Source organism: Otolemur garnettii, unplaced genomic scaffold (genome assembly GCF_000181295.1).
Source record: "Otolemur garnettii isolate 467f Iridium unplaced genomic scaffold, OtoGar3 scaffold00020, whole genome shotgun sequence".
In the NCBI taxonomy this organism is placed as follows: domain Eukaryota; kingdom Metazoa; phylum Chordata; class Mammalia; order Primates; family Galagidae; genus Otolemur; species Otolemur garnettii.
The window spans coordinates 25,237,207-25,253,194 of NW_003852415.1; the positions used below are offsets into that span (position 1 = coordinate 25,237,207).

General features: G+C 41.1%; 1 protein-coding gene across 1 annotated transcript in view; it reads right to left on the reverse strand.

Annotated features, from left to right (window-relative positions):
- Positions 1-15,988, reverse strand: part of SETD3 (SET domain containing 3) — a 90,713-nt gene that overhangs the window by 29,906 nt on the left and 44,819 nt on the right. The window lies entirely within an intron of this gene.

A 15,988-nucleotide genomic window follows, 5' to 3' on the forward strand; every position in this document is an offset into this window, starting at 1 on the left:
TCAACGTGCATACCTTGGTATTTAACTCTCCTACAGCAGAAGCTACAAGGCACAGGTGCATATGAGAACAAGAAAGGCCTGCTGGTGGGGGGCTGGGGCTGCCATCTGGCTCCAACAGAGTCCAGTGGTTAGAGCACCAGTTCTGCGTCCAGCCGGCTCTGAATGTGGATGACCTGGAGCCTAAACTTTCTACGCTCAGTGGAACACTCTTAGAAAGTAGTAACTGTGTAATTAAGAGTCAGCTGTTATCATTATTATTTAATTTCTGCCATATTTGCTCTGTACATGTCAGCTGTAGAGGGGATTATGTGACTTAATCAAGGTATTGGCAGATGCCTTGCTTCAAGCTTAGAGATGGACCTTGGTCCAAGTGATACCCAGTAAACAGCAATCCAGCTACTTCTTTTGTAAGAGGCATAAAACAATGTAGAGTGTAGATTTAGCCTCAGATTACTCAGACTGTGGAAGATGGTGTAGAAGAGAGCTTCTTCCTAAACACTTAATGAATCCACTGCAAAAAGAAGAAAATCTGTTTTCCCATCTGCACTTCCAGACACATATGATCAAGTGACATTTTCCAACATAGGTTTTTCTAGATCATTAGCTTTGTCAGTTAAGACTCTTATGCTCAGCAAAATGACCACCATTTTTTTAATTCACCTTTTAGTTACTAAAAAAAACCAAGTTGTAAAATCCAGAAGTAATCTTAAATTATTTATACCTGAAAAAACTTGATGTGGAACAGTTTCCTCCCATTTTCACAACTTGTCAGACTGGAATAATCCCAACACCCTCCCCCCACTCTCTTAGCCAAATCCTAAAACCTGGTTTAAGATTCCTTTTCCTCCAAACCTTCATTTGACCTCCAGTGACCTCTAAATTTCTAACACATGCCATCTACAAAATGTCACCTTACACTTTAGTTTACACCATATTGAATTGCTCTCAAGTTGCTTCATGGCATTTGTACACTCATGCAACAAATATTTAAGGAATTCCCACTCTAACTGAAATGGAAAAAAAGGAAGTGAGACAGATCTGGTTTCTGCCCTCATGAGGCTTCTTGCCTGGTGGATGTTAGACACTGACAAATAATCACAAGTGGGATGAGCACAGCAAGGGAACAGGTTGTCAGGGCATGCAGAGCAGGGAAAAGCAGAAGGCTGGGGACAAAATGTGAAGGAGGGTGGGAGAGACGCCCAGCAGAGGGAGCCAAAAGCTCTCTTGCTGGCCTAGCAAACAAGGTGCTGGCAGAGGCAGACTGACCCCGATTCACTGTTGCCACTTCCTGTTTTCGTCAGAAGTCATAAACTAGTTTGGAAGAAAAGAGACCATCCAATGTGCTGACCACTGCCAATGTGTAGACTTCTTTCTTAATTGATCTTTTATTTAAAATAAATAAACAAACAAAAAAGGTGGTATCTCCTAGGTAGGAACACATTTCAATTAATACTGGAAGTGCAGCAACCCTGAGTCAGGAAAGCAGCTCCCCATCTCAGACCCCAGTTCAGGACTGTCCCATCCTCCTCAGCGCCTACTTACAGCCTTGCTCAGCCAAGGACAGCAGAGGTCTTGCTTTTCATCTTTATGTACTGCCCCCTGTTCCCTCCCACATACAAGCACACCCCCATGTGCTGCCTTCATGTCTAACAGTAACTTAGGTGGGAACTGCAGAAAGAAGCAGGCTGGGACACAGTTTTGGACTTAACAGAGTGGCTGCTTTTGAAGGGAGCTGGATGGACAGTAGGGAGTGTTCTGGGGACTTCAGAGTGTCTGCTAACTCCCAAATGTGGTCATTTTGCAAGCTAACCTTTTAGTTGGAAAGGTACTTTACTTCAAATTATTCATTGTAACTTAATGGAAAAATATAGTACTTCAAATTATTCATGGTAACTTAATGGTGCTGACAAAGAAAACGTACCTTTGGATTATGAAATAGACAACTCCGTTTGATTCAATAACCACTTACGTTTAGTGAAAATACGTTACCCAATCATAAGATAACCAAAGTAACCACACCTTTTAGCCTCCTAATTGCTTATAAAATATGTCCATTAAAAGAACAAGATATAAAAAAACATATGTAATATTTACTATACTACTCTTGTGAGCAAGTACTAACACGAAAAATGTAAGATAAACTTTAATCTTCAAACTAGGAGGAAAAAGCACAGGTGTTAAACTTTTAAGAAAGGTTTTGTTCAATCTCAGAAGAGTTATCAAAGTAAAGTAGCTAGTATTTCAATAATAAAGGAGGTCAAGTCAATTAAGTAGGACAAATTTTTTTTTTCTTTTTTTTTGAGACAGAGCCTCAAGCTGTCCCCCTAGGTAGAGTGCCGTGGCATTACAGCTCACAGCAACCTCCAACTCCTGGGCTCAAGCGAGTCTCCTGCCTCCGCCTCCCAAGTAGCTGGAACTACAGGCACCCGCCACAACGCCCGGCTATTTTTTGGTTGCAGCCGTCATTGTTGTTTGGTGGGTCCGGGCTGGGATTCGAACCCGCCACCTTAGGTGTACATGGCTGGCGCCTTAGCCGGTTGAGCTATAGGCGCTGAGCCAAGTAGGACAATTTTATCCCAGATGCACTAAAGCATATTTCTGCATTCTCAGTGCTACTTCAAACCCATTGTAAAGCTTTCTAGCAAATCTTTATCCACCAACTCCCTACACCTTAGCTGAGTGTCTGCTATGTGCAAGGCATCATGGGGGAACAACAAGCAAGACAGGGTCTCCACTGTCCAGAAGCTAACGATGTCCTAGCAGGGAGTCCAAAGGGCAAGCAAAGATGTGTTACACCAGGATAAACTACACATGCTGGAAACAGAGAAGAGCTGCAGATTCTTGGTGGGAGAAGAGAGATCTGGCAGTGACTCATGTGAAGCGGTGGCATGTGAGTTAGGTCTCTAAAGATGGGCAGGTTTTTCTATGTGGGAAGGTAGAATGTGTCTAAAAGGTTAGCTTGCAAAATGACCACATTTGGGAGTTAGCAGACACTCGGAAGTCCCCAGAACACTCCCTACTGTCCATCCAGCTCCCTTCAAAAGCAGCCACTCTGTTAAGTCCAAAACTGTGTCCCAGCCTGCTTCTTTCTGCAGTTCCCACCTAAGTTACTGTTAGACATGAAGGCAGCACATGGGGGTGTGCTTGTATGTGGGAGGGAACAGGGGGCAGTACATAAAGATGAAAAGCAAGACCTCTGCTGTCCTTGGCTGAGCAAGGCTGTAAGTAGGTTTTTCTATGTGGGAAGGTAGAATGTGTCCTGGACAGAGAGCGCCAGAAATGGCAGCAGCAGGTGAGGAAAGGCTTATTTGGGGAACCCAAAACGCTGAGGTTTGCGGAGTCAACAAGCACACGGTAGGGAATAATGAGTGAAAAGGTGCAAGGCTAGTGGAGCCCAAGCACCTGAGGCCCACTTAAGGTGGCATGGTGCCAGAGCAGGAGCAGCACAGACTCAGCTGAGTGGCCCGGAGCAGCTGCTCACTAACTGTCTGTTCTCAATTTCTTCACATGTAAAATGAACACAGTGTCTACCATTGAGGTTTGCTAGCACTTGAGAGACATCAATAAGTTAGTATCCTTCCAGAAACAAGGACTTAGGAGACACTGGTAAATTAATGGAAATGATGAAAAGGACTGCCACCACCAGGGAACATAATCTAACAAAGGATGGATCAAAATAGGGGGTAGAGGAAGTAGAAAAGACTAGGAGAAGGGCTGGTGAGGCTTGAGAATCTAATGAAAACTTTGGGTCTGACGTGGCAAAGACACTCTGTGTATCCTACAGCAACTGCCAGCAAGAAACTGAGGTCCTAACAAACAGAATCCTGCTGCCAATCACGTGAGTGAGTGTAGAAACAGACCTTCCCCTGTCCAGCTTCTAGATGAGACTGCCTACAGTGTTGCAGGAGACCTGAAACAGGGACCTAAGCCATGTCTGAATTCCTGGCCCAAACTGTGACGAAATAGATGTATGCTATTTTAAGCCTCTAAGGAACAAATTAAAATTTTTTTTTTAATTATGAACTTCTGGGTGTATTCTCGAAAACATTCACACAAGCACATGACACTATCAGTCAACATGGACTAGAGTTTGCCACAGTTAAGTGTCTTTGGAACCTAAGTGGCATGTCATTTCTCAGTCACTGCATGTTCCCTGTGGGCTGGCTGTGCCTCTGTTCCATAGGATCTTCACGCTGGTACCCAGGCATTCGGTAAATGCTAGTGTCTTTCTACTTTCTCAGAAAGAGGAACTGAAAATACTTTCAGGAAAAAAAGGAAAAAGATTTAAAAGAAAAGACGACGACACAGGGAGGGGGAGTAAATGACAGAACAAAGCCACGTGGGCACCACATTACCAAGAGACAGAAATGTGAAGAAAATGAGAGCAAATAGAGATAAGGGGAAATTCTGAGACACGAAGGAAAGAAGCCAAGAAAACTAAATTCTCTTCAACCCAAAGGCAAGAAAGAGCCTCCTTAAAGTGAGGGCACTAGGTCTGTTTTGCTATCATCAATATAGTGATGCAATTTCTTGTCCCTTTTGTCCTCCTTTATGGTCAGTACTCAATCACCTGAAAACGAATATTCTACTTCAGTAGAATTTACAGCTTTTGAATATATTCTAGATTCTAGTTCTTTGAAACATATGCCATGCACACTGAACAAAGACACTGGCTAATAGGTGCTTCTACACTGGTGGTCTCGAACCACATCAACTCCAATATAGAAACCCATCTGAATTTCTCCAACTCTCAAAGTTACTTACGAAAATCAGGCAATTTTAAAGCTTCCATAAGGCCTACCTTATATGTTTAAAGATTTATTTTGGGCTCTTCAATTCCACACACCTGTTTTTGAAAACTGGGAAGTAGAAAGGAAATAGTAAGATAATTCTGGAGTGGCTCCAATAGCAGGCACTTGCTAACCCCAGTCCTGCAGCCCAGGACACTGTTCTCTGGATGTGCTGCAGCCTGATCTACAGTTCAGGGCTATGGGCCCAGACACGGGAGCCTAGGAAACACCCAGGTGACTTATGCCCAAATCAAGTTGAATCTGTGGAATCTGGGAAGTGGGTTCACTACTGGCTCCAAGAGGAAAACAGTAAAAAAAGATCTTTACTATCTGTTTAAATCCAACCCTGTTTCTGGTGTATACATATGCACACACATATGAAAAATGGCATACGGAAGAAGCTGAATTTCACACTAAGGTTTCTGGCCCCATCTCTGTCCAGATCTGCCCACTTGAAGTTCTGGGTCACTAGACTCCCACTGAAGAGAATAAATGAAACTTTTACTTTTTTTCTTTTGCTAATTTTTATTTTCTAATATTTTATACTATATGTATATACGACTGATCATTTTTTAAATGAATTCATTAAAAAAGAAAAAAAAAGGAAAAAAGTCAAAGATCTCTAACACAGTGCCAAAGACTCTGGCCGTATGAATTACCTTTTCCTCAGAATCACTAATACACTTTTGACCTAACCTGCAAATAATGAAAACTTATTCAGCAGACATTTGTTAACTGCAAAACAGCAGGCTAACAACTGTAGAAACAAAAAGTAAGAGAGTTTGTTCTCAGCCCTCTAGGGGCCCAAAATGGCACTGTTAAAGAAATTAGTGAAATGAAGCAGGTGACTCATTAATAAGCGATTAAACCTCTGAATCCACTGAGCAGAAAAGGTGTGTAAATGTTGAGCATTTGGCTTATGCACCACTTTCTTTCCCCATAGCAGATCCTCCAGGAACCATCAGGCCTACTTTTCTACATAGTGCTGACAACCAAAACTAAACATTTCAAAAACTAATCACATCTGTTTACAGTGGGCTGGTCAGTATATGCAGAAAAGGGTCTCATTGGAGTGAGGCAGGTCTTGAATTTCACTATTATTTGAATCAGCTCTAACAGTAACAGTAAAAATAACAATTAACATTTAATGACAGCATACTATGTGCCAGGCACATAAAATATCCTAAGCATTTTGTATGTGTTTACAAATTCTAACTTCACAAGACCCTGCAAGATCCGGTACTACAATCACACCAACTTATAGATCAACTAAGGCCCAGAGAAAATCTGCCCCAGGTCATCCAGTTAGTATGTGGAGATTCCAAACCTCTTCACCTAACCACCTCAACTGCTGTCTCTATACAAATATATTGTAAAAGGAAATTTTAGAGGAAAAAAAATAGGTGGGTCCACGAAGTTGGTCCCTTGCATTTCTGTGAAGATTTATACTTCACAAAAGTGGTCTCATACCTCTCATCTAAACTTCCTAATATCAACACGAGGCAGTTATTAGCACCCCCTTTACCAGATGGGCAAACTGAGGCCACCCTTTGGCTATTTAGGGGTAGAGCTGTGACCCAAATCCAGGAGTTGTGATTCCAACTCTAGCACTCTTTCCAGTGCACACCATTCCTGTGATATACAAGAGGGAGCCAGGAGAGCTCCAAACAGCAACAACAGCAAAGATTTTAAAGCAAGATATTAGCATCTAAACGTAGATCAATTGATACTCTTGCCAGGATCAGTTTCAACAGCAGAATAATTACCATCCCATCCATCATTGGGATTACCACTCTACAGCAAAAAATTCTGTTTTTTTTTTTTATATAGAGTCTCACTCTATTGCCCAAGCTAGAGCACAGTGGCATCATATTGCTGTAGCCTCAAACTCCTATATTGGGTTCAAGTGATCTTTCTGTCTCAGCCTCCCAAGTACCTAGGACCATAGGTGTGTACCATCATATCCAGCAGATTTTTCTATTTTTTTTGTAGATATGGGGTCTCATTCCGTTGCTCAGGCTGATCTCAAATTCTTAGCCTCAAGCAATCTTCCCAGCTCAGTCTCCCAAAGTGCTGGGATTATAGGCATTAGCCACCATGCCTGGCCACTTAAATTCTTACTTAAAAGTAGGTTTTAAGACAAGGATACTATGAATTTTTTCAATTTGATAATGAACATGAAGAACACTTTTCATAGCAACATTTCTCCAACACTCTACCTTGAATGATAGCTGCCTCCATGTATTCAAGAACACCACTTCTGAAAGTATTTCTTATCTTCCTATCCTAAATAACTAAGGTTCATATATTTAAACAGCCAATTTTATGGAAGATCTGACAAGTTAAAATACAAGTGAGCTACAAGTCAAAATTAAAGGACAAATTCCCCTCTACTCAGTAAATGTCCAGTTAATCATGACACTTAGGTGCAAAGAACCAGATAATAGTCCTGATAAAAAGTAACAGCATAGTTTAGAGTCCATTTAATTTCTTGAATCTTTTGTGCAGGAGAAAAAGTTAGTATTTCACTTTTCGTTATGGCTGTGATCTGAACGTTAAAAAGCAACAACAAAATCTCTAAATCAAGTTCTCAATCAGACTGACAGGGAAAAAGAAAAAAAATCTTTCACTTCTGCAAAAGTCACTTACATTCATGCTTCAAAGATTGTTTTTAAATAATTTAAATAGCAAAACTTTAGTTCCGTATGTTAATATGGTCCATATAAAGCACCTGATAATTAATGCACTAAGTTTTGTTTTAAAGTCTAGGGGCATACATGTAAAACAACCATGATTTCTCTTGAGTTCTTTTCATCACACCCACAGGATTAAGGAGAGATGGATCACAGATATAACCACAAAAGGCAAAGCAATAAAGCTTCCAGAAGCAAACACGTAAGAACATCTTCACTATCTTAAGCTAAGCCAAAACTTCCCAACTTCAGTCTGTTGACATTTTGGGCCACATGTGGGGCTGTCCTGTGTGCTGTTAAATGTTTACACATTGTCAGGCCCAGTTGTGAGAGCCAAATATGTCACTATACCCCAAGGGACAAATCACCCTTGGTTGAAAATCAATGGCCTAGACAAAAAGCTCTTATAAAGGACAAAACTAAAACTGATGAATCAGACCTCATTAAAATTAAGAATTTCTTAATTCTTATTAAGAAATAAGAATTTCTCATTAAATAATATTAAGAAAGTGACTAGGCAAACCAAAAACTAGAAAATAGTCACAAAACACGTCTTATAAAAGACATACCCAGAAAAAAAACACCAAATCACAGACAACAGTGGAGAGGGATGATAGAGAATTACTGTTCAATGTTTTCAGAGTTTCTGTTTGGGGTGATGCATATTTGAAAATGTATAGCAGTGATGGTTTACAATACTGTGCAGGCAATTAATGCCACTAAATTGCATACTCACAAACGGTTAAAATGGCAAATTTTATGTGTATTTTACCACAATTAAAAAAATTAATAATCTGATATAGCCAAAAAAAAGAAATACTAGATTTCAAAGACTTACAAATAATAATGTAAAATATCAATAATAATATTTATATTGACTACATGTTTAAAGAATACTTCAGATTTCAGACATACTGGGTTAAATAAAATATATTATTAGAAATTTTTTTAATGAATAAAAGATTTAAACAGAAACTTTCCAAAAAAGGATATCTAAGTAGCTAGTAAGCATATGAAAGACCATGCACACTCTGGTGAGGAAACAGAGCAACTAGAATACATATGTGTTGCTGATGAGAGTATAAACTGGTTCAATTACTTTAGAAAACAGTTTATTTATCACAGTCCTTCGAAAAATAAATACAAAGTCTGGATGGATTAATTTTGCAAACTCATCCTAGAAAAAGGGGGACATACCTCACTGCTGAATATCACTACAGTCACCTTTGAAGTACTCCCCTTAGGGAACTAGGCACTGATGCCAGTGCCTAGTCCAAACCAGTTTGAAACTCTTTTTCTGGAATGACTATCAGAGCTGTCATCACATAGCACACAAAAACACACAACAATACTGAATGCTACTCAGCAAGACACCACCACATGTTAATACAAACATAGCTGTGAGACATTGATATCCCAAAGTTATGAAACATTACTGAGTTGTTTTTGCACAATGTTGTCAATGTAAAAGCATGGTGGCAAGTTCACAAACATCATTATTTTTATCTTTTTTTTTTTTTTGAGATAGCATCTCACTCTCATCCTGGATAGAGTGTTGCAGCATCATAGCTCACAGCAACCTCAAGCTCCTGTGCTCAAGTGATCCTCTTGCCTCAGCCTCCAAGTAGCTGGGAATACAGGCGCCACCAAATGCCTGGCAAGTTTTTATACTTTTAGTACAGATGGGGTCTCACTCTTGGTCAGGCTGCTCTTGGACTCCTGAGCTCAAGCAACCCTCCTGCCTCAGCCTTCCAAAGTGCTAGGATTACAGGCCTGAGCCACCTTGCAAACTTCATTGTCAGACCTCATACAATGGCAGCTCTGATGGCCATTCCAGAAAAAGAGTTCCAAAATTGCTTTGAAGAGCGGACTACGGTGCTGGCATCGGTGCATAGCTTCCCAAGGTGGGGTACCTCAAAGGTGAGGGTAGTAATATGTACCAAGGGGGTACATTGCACTCTTTCTAGAATGAGTTTGCGAACTTCATTGTGAGATCTCGTACATATGTGATGACTGCTCAATACCCGAGTAATTCTTCTCCCAAGAGAATACCTAGAAGAAATGAATGCATATGTCTGCAAGAATACATGTACAAGATTACTTATAGCAGCTTCACTTATAATTAACCTCAAACTGCAAACAACCAAATGTCAATGAATAGAATGGATAAAAAAAAAATCATGCAGTGAAAAATGATACAGCAATAAAAAGAGAGTACACTACTGCTATACCCAGCAACATGGATGAATCTCACAGACATTTCATTAAACCAAAGAAGCCAAATGCAAGAGTTCACGATGAGTGATTTTACTTATATCTGAAAACAGGCAAAGCTACCCTACAGTGATAGAATCAACAGAGTGGTCACCCCTTGAAAAGAAGGGTGGGTACTGTCAGGGAAAGGACTTCAGGGACCTTGCTAGGATGCTAGAAATGTTTTATAACTTTATCTTGGTCCTAGTTACCGGAGTATAAAAACAAACCCATATTTAATGCATATGTACTTTATGATGTGTAAGTTAAATCTCATTTCTTAAAAAAGTAAAAGTCAATAAAACATTCACGAAACTGTTCATCTTTGCTAGATGGGGTTATGAACTATATACTAACTTTTAAATTATATATTTATTCAATTAATATTGGCCATTTTAAAGAATTGATGAAATAGTCAAAAGCTTATTCTTTATTACTATGATACCATTTATCAATAGGTACACATTTTTACCTTCTTCTATCACTTGCCTCTTCTATTTCTGGACATAGACTACAGATAAATCATACAAAAAGCAGATTACAATATTCAATGCTTGGAGCTACTGCTAATTACTTAAAGTATAGCTATATTTCTTACATACTAAACTCTTAAATCACTTGAGTGTTTCCTGCTTCTGAAGTCCCCTTAGCACTTTTTTGTTGTTTGTTGTCACGTGTACAACATCTCCCTTGGTTATCTGGGCTACGGTGCAGAAGCATCATCATAGCTCAGTGCAACCACCAATTCCTCAGCTCGTGATTATCCTGCATCAGCCTTCTGAATAGCTGGCATATGCTGGTACACGCCATCACACCTTACTAATTTTTCAATTTTTTGTGCAGATGGGGGTCTCTCTATTCCCCAGGCTGGTCTTGAATTCCTCACCTCAAGCAATCCTCCTGCCTCAGCCTCCCAAAGTGCCGGCATGAGCCACAATGCTTGGCTTCAGCAATTATTGCCTAAACTTTTGGTAATTAATCCTATACCAACTGGTGAAATCCTTCTACTGTGACAAATTGCTATTCAAATATTTTATTCTCATTTAGCATTAACCCCTTTGTCTTATTTCCTCCTGAACTAGAAACTGAAGGGAAAACAGAGCTGAAGCTTGCACCTTTCACATCCCCAGGTGCCTTGAATGTAATAGCTATTCAACAATTTGCTGAACTGAGAGGAACCATCACAGGCCATCCACCTCTTTGCCACCTAATCCAAAAATCACCTCTTTGATACCCTTAATGGGTAATAACAAGTAGGTTTTTTTAACATGCATTTTTAAAATCTTCTATATCTGGAAATATCTTTCATTTCTTAACTGGCCACACACTCCCAGGGAAACAAGGCATGTTCCTTCATTTGTTAATGTCTTCAGTTATGTCTTTTCTTAGAGTTTCATAATTCTCTTTGAAGAAGTCCTTTGCCTGTTTTGTTAGGTATATTCCCAGGCATTTCATTTTCTTTTAAGTTATTGCAAAGAGAATTGTGTCTTTGATTAGCTTTTCAACTTCACTGTTATTGACATATACAAAAGCTACTGATTTTGTGGACCCTGATTTTATACCCTGAGACATTACTGTATTTCTTTTCTTTTTTTTTTTTTTTGAGATAGAGTCTTAAAGCTGTCACCCTTGGTAGAGTGCTGTAGCATCACAGCTCACAGCAACCTCAAACTCTTGAGCTTAAGCGATTCTCTTGCCTCAGCCTCCCAAGTAGCTGGGACTACAGGTGCCCGCCACAATGCCCAGCTAATTACTGTTATTTCTTAATCACTCCCAGGAGTTCTGTGGTTGAGTTCTCTAAGTATAAGATCTTATCATTGGTAAAGAGTGAGAATTTGACTTCCTCTGCCCCCATCTGGATGCCATTTATATCCTTCTCTTATCTGATTACCTTGGCTAGAACTTCCAGTACTATGTTGAGTATTAGTGGTGATAGAGGACATGCTAGTCCCAATTCTAAGCGGAAAAGCTTTCAATTTTACTGCATTCCATATGATAATAGCTGTGGGTTTGTCATAGATGGCTTCAATCAGACTTGGAAAACTGTCACCTATGCCTATATTCTTAAGTGTTCTTGTTAGGAAAAGATTCTAAATTTTATCAAATGCTATTTTTGCCTGTACTGAAAGGATCATATGGTCTTTGTTTTTGCTTCTGTTGATATGGTGAATTACATTTATGAATCTCTGTATGTTAAACCAGCTTGCATCCCTGGAATGAAGCCTGTTTGATCGTGATGTATAATTTTTTAATGTATAGCTACAGTCTATTGGCTGAGACTTTATTGAGTATTTTTTTTTTTTGGAGACAGAGCCTCAAGCTGTTCCCCTGGGTAGAGTGCTGTGGCATCACAGCTCACAGCAACCTCCACCTCCTGGGCTCAAGCGAGTCTCCTGCCTCAGCCTCCCAAGTAGCTGGGACCACAGGCGCCCGCCACAAAGGCCAGCTATTTTTTGGTTGCAGCCATCATTGTTGCTTGGTGGGCCCAGGCTGAATTCAAACCCACCACCTTAGGTGTATGTGGCTGGCACCTTAGCCACTTGAGCCACAGGCACCAAGCCTTTATTGGATATTTTTGCATCTATATTCATTAGTGAAATTGGTCTGTAGTTCTCCTTTTTCACTGGGTCCTTTCCTGGTTTTGGTATCAGGGTGATGTTTGCTTCATAGAACATATTAGGGAAAGATCCTCGCTTCTTGATGTTTTGGAATAGTTTCTGCAGTATAGGTAGAAGCTCATCTGCCCAGCTGAGAGAATTGATAAGTGTGGCTGAAATCTATTCATCTTATTTTGTGAAAGTCTGTTGCTTAGTTTTATCCTTTGTGCCATTGTGGAAGCTGGGTTTGGTCCTTTAGTTTCTGGGTGTTTACTTAGCTGGTGGTCCATTGTGATCGTCGGTGTGGAGAAGAAGTCTAAGTATTTCCTGTAGAGCTGGTCTTGATGTGAGGAATTTCCTCAATGTTTGCATATCAACAAAATATTTTATTTCTCCATTAGTTTTGAAGTTTGGTTTAGCAGGATACAGAATTCTGGGCTGAAAACTGTTTTATTCAAGAAGATTAAAGGTAGATAACCATTCTCTTCTGGCTTGGAAAGTTTCAGTTGAAACGTCTGCTATCACACTGATGGATCTGCCCCTATAGGTCAACTGGTGCTTACTCCTGGTTGTTTACAGAATTTTCTCTTTTACCTTGACTTTGGATAGGTTCATTACAATGTGTTTTGGAGATGCTCTATTTGTTCTGAGATGACCTGGGGTTCAATATCCCTCTTAAAAAGAGTGTTTTGGAATCTTTAGTGAAACTTGGTAAGTTTTTGTTGATGATATCCTCCAGTAGGGCTTCCATTCCTTCGGGACGTTCTTCTTCCCCTTCAAGGATACCTATAATTCGTATGTTTGAATGTTTCATGAAGTCTTATAATGCTCTGAGCAAATGTTCTGCTTTCCCTCTCTTCTTTTCTGCCTCTTTAACTACCTGGGTTAGCTCAAGAACTTTATCCTCTAGCTCTGAGATTCTTTCCTCTCCATCATCTAATCTGTTATTGATACTTCGCTTTAAGTTTCCTGATAGACTCCTTCAATTCCTTAAGCTCCACCATATCCTTTCTATATTCTGGGTTTTTTTTGTTTGTGTTGGAGACAGAGTCTTACTTTGTTATCCTTGGTAGAGTGCCATGGCATCACAGTTCACAGAACCCTCAAACTATCAGGGTTAGGTGATTCTCTTGCCTCAGCCTCCCAAGTAGTCCCCTCCCTGGGACTACAGGTGCCTACCACAATGCCCGGCTACTTTTCTTCTTCTGTTTTGAGATGGGGTCTCACTCTTGTTCAGGCTGGTCTAGAACCTGTGAGCTCAGGCAATCCATCTGTCTCAGCTTCCCAAGTACTGGGATTATAGGCATGAGCCACTGTGCCTAGCCCTTTCTATAGTCTTCGTATCTTTCATCCATTTTTCTGTCTCCTTTTTCCTCTATCTCATCAATTCCCTTTATTGCCTTTACCATCCATATATTAAATTCCCTCTCTGTCATTTCCATTAATTCTTTACAGGTGGACTTCTCTGCCACAGCTGCCTCATGATACCATGGGTTGGGGGCGGGGGGGGGGAGGAATGTTCTCTTTTGGTTTTTCATATTGCCAGAATTTTTGTTGCTTCCTCCTCATGTGTGTTTTCTTTTTCTTCACTTCCTTCCCCTACTTTTTCTTTGCCCTTACTTCCTTTGATTTAAATTACCTTGTCTCAGAGATTGGGTGTTGAAGTGACCTTCTGGTATAAGGCCAAAACGAAAAGAAGGGTAAAGAACGAGAAAAGAGAAAGAAAGGAAAAAGAAGAGAAAAGAAGAAAAAAGAAGAGGGTGAAAGAAGAGAACTAAGAAGAAAAGAGAAAAGGACAGAAAGAAAGAAAGCAAGTGAAAGGAGAAATAGTAGTGATCAACAAGGTGCTATTACCACACCCATAAACGCCAAAGTGCTATTACCACACCCTAGGCTTTTAGGGGGCTCAGCTGGCCAGGAGCCTTGATGATAGGAGCTCCTTACCAACCTCGGTAAAAGCAAAACCCCACATATCCCAAATAAAGAAGAAAAAGAAAAGAAAAAAAATCAGCAGTATGTTGCAGTAGGGACCTACCAATACCATCTTTCTAAAAGCCAAAGCTAGAAGGACACCCTAGACCATGAACTTGTGACCTCCTTGACCCAGACCAATGCCATGACCCCACAGCACTCAGAATAAAGGAATAAAAATATAAAATAAAAATAGATAAAGAAAATGAAAAATGCAATTATAAACGATACAGAAAAGCTATTGTATGAGAAATTTATGTAGGAAAGATTAGAAAAGAAGAAAAATCTCTACCAAAAGAGAGAGAAAAGAAGAGAACTAAAACAGGAGTAAAGAATAAAAGGGGATGAAAAGGCCCAGCTCCCATGCTTAGCACAGGTCCTGCCCTCTCTACGCTGCTCTGGGAGAAGTAGGTAGCACAGCAAGAGTTGACATTCAGTATTTCAGGGGTGGAGGCAAGATGGCTGACTACAGCCAGCTTTCCACAGAGGCTCCCATCCAGAAGGAGAGTTAAAGGACAGAAGTTTAGCAAGTAAGCTGATGGTTCGGAGCTGAGCCAAGAGAGAAGGCTGAAGACCCCTGCTGAGGTGAGCTGCAACCCCAAGGATACAAACAATAAGTACAAAATCCATCGCCAAGTGGACAAAAGTCCCCTCCCCCATGAGAATGGCTCGCAGTATACTTTCTACAAACAAGTGAACAGAGTTCAAATATCCTCCCATTTTGTCCCATGGGAGACACACTCTAAAAACCAAACCTCCTTCCCCTATTAGGGTGCCACGGCACTCTCCTGCCAGGCATAAAACTGTATAAAACTATATATATTCTCTACCTGCAATTCTGAACTCCCAGCACTCCCCTCCACTCTCACCCTGAGGTCTGGAAGCCTGTTCCCCATAAAGTCTAGATTCTTGGGCATTTTCTCTAGAGGTGTGGACAGGGCGTGGGCTGCTGAAGGTCTGTCCTGATTCTGCGGCATGGAGTAAGGAGAAAAGGGTGACTGAAGGAACCATACAGGAAGGGAAGAGGCGGTGCCCCCCAGCACAGAGCAGCAGCGGGAACAATAGGGCTCACATGTCTCTATGGGCAACCAGAGAAAGTTGGACATCTTCTCCAGCGGCAGACACTGGAGGAATAGATCTGGCACAGTAATGCAGACCCCATGAGCAAAGGGTATGCCTGAGGCGGTACCGGCCTGGGCTGAGCGCTGTGGGGCAGAGAACTGAAGATGCAACGTGCAGAGACGGCATACTCCTAGGGCGGGGCTGAGCCAGGACTGCTTTAGTGAGCCTAAGAAACACCAGCCCTCAGGAGATCATAGCTGAGACAAAGGCAGGTGGGCCAAGGGTGAGCTCTAACTGCACCTACCCCAATACAGACTGCAGGATAAACAGAAACACCAGCTATGGGCAACGGCATAGAATGGGGCTGAGTCACAAACAGCACCTGGTCCACAGGGGAATCACAAATTCTGCGCATATATAAGTGTCAGCAACATCAATCAGGGGCGGGGCTGGAACTGAGTGAACCGCCCCAGCTTCCCTTAAACACCCGAGGCTATCAGGCCTCAGCTTCCCCTCCTGGACAGTGGTGGGGTGCAGAGGCCTGGCCAAGGAGACATAAGATCTCTCTGTGACTCAGGCAGGCTCAACCCCTGGAGCATCTGCTCATTGGAGGGAACTGGGT